This window comes from Triticum dicoccoides, unplaced genomic scaffold, assembly GCF_002162155.2.
Source record: "Triticum dicoccoides isolate Atlit2015 ecotype Zavitan unplaced genomic scaffold, WEW_v2.0 scaffold78017, whole genome shotgun sequence".
NCBI lineage: Eukaryota > Viridiplantae > Streptophyta > Magnoliopsida > Poales > Poaceae > Triticum > Triticum dicoccoides.
In genome coordinates this window covers 51-1,263 of record NW_021299369.1, presented here as the reverse complement: position 1 = coordinate 1,263, position 1,213 = coordinate 51, and the positions used below count along the sequence as shown (strand labels likewise).

At 51.3% G+C, this 1,213-nt stretch overlaps 2 non-coding genes and 1 pseudogene across 2 annotated transcripts; all 3 read left to right on the top strand.

Moving 5' to 3' along the window:
* Positions 1 to 109, top strand: LOC119347870 (annotated as a pseudogene; the record flags this gene model as incomplete).
* Positions 110 to 406: 297 nt separating this feature from the next.
* LOC119347868 lies at positions 407 to 525 on the top strand. Its single transcript, XR_005168575.1, has one exon. It is a non-coding gene; the product is annotated as a 5S ribosomal RNA (ribosomal RNA).
* Positions 526 to 822: 297 nt separating this feature from the next.
* Positions 823 to 941, top strand: LOC119347869. The gene has a single exon (XR_005168576.1). It is a non-coding gene; the product is annotated as a 5S ribosomal RNA (ribosomal RNA).
* The last annotated feature ends 272 nt before the right edge of the window (positions 942 to 1,213 follow it).

Here is a 1,213-nt window from a genome sequence, read left to right as displayed (position 1 = left end):
ATACCAGCACTAAAGCACCGGATCCCATCAGAACTCCGAAGTTAAGCGTGCTTGGGCGAGAGTAGTACTAGGATGGGTGACCTCCTGGGAAGTCCTCGTGTTGCATTCCCTTTTTAATTTTTTTCGCGCCGCTTGCAAAACAAAACGCACGTGTAAGTAATATATTTACCGTGTTTTATTATTTTGCACGAGTGCGGTAAGTCATAGCTGGGTGCTCACGATTCACGGGTCCAGCGTCGGCGTTGTGGCGCGGCAAGCGTGCACTGGTGCGGTTGAGAGGGAGGGGTGGAAACCGCGTTAAACTCGTCTCCGTAGTTGAGAGGGAGCGGCCAAAGCAATGTACAATCGTCTTTGTAGTGGAGCTGGGAGGGGCAAGGATAAGGGACGAAGACCGGGGTAACATGTCGGATGCGATCATACCAGCACTAAAGCATTGGATCCCATCAGAACTCCAAAGTTAAGCGTGCTTGGGCGAGAGTAGTACTAGGATGGGTGACCTCCTGGGAAGTCCTCGTGTTGCATTCCCTTTTTAATTTTTTTCGCGCCGCTTGCAAAACAAAACGCACGTGTAAGTAATATATTTACCGTGTTTTATTATTTTGCACGAGTGCGGTAAGTCATAGCTGGGTGCTCACGATTCACGGGTCCAGCGTCGGCGTTGTGGCGCGGCAAGCGTGCACTGGTGCGGGTGAGAGGGAGGGGTGGAAACCGCGTTAAACTCGTCTCCGTAGTTAAGAGGGAGCGGCCAAAGCAATGTACAATCGTCTTTGTAGTGGAGCTGGGAGGGGCAAGGATAAGGGACGAAGACCGGGGTAACATGTCGGATGCGATCATACCAGCACTAAAGCATTGGATCCCATCAGAACTCCAAAGTTAAGCGTGCTTGGGCGAGAGTAGTACTAGGATGGGTGACCTCCTGAGAAGTCCTCGTGTTGCATTCCCTTTTTAATTTTTTTCGCGCCGCTTGCAAAATAAAACGCACGTGTAAGTAATATATTTACCGTGTTTTATTATTTTGCACGAGTGCGGTAAGTCATAGCTGGGTGCTCACGATTCACGGGTCCAGCGTCGGCGTTGTGGCGCGGCAAGCGTGCACTGGTGCGGTTGAGAGGGAGGGGTGGAAACCGCGTTAAACTCGTCTCCGTAGTTGAGAGGGAGCGGCCAAAGCAATGTACAATCGTCTTTGTAGTGGAGCTGGGAGGGGCAAGGATAA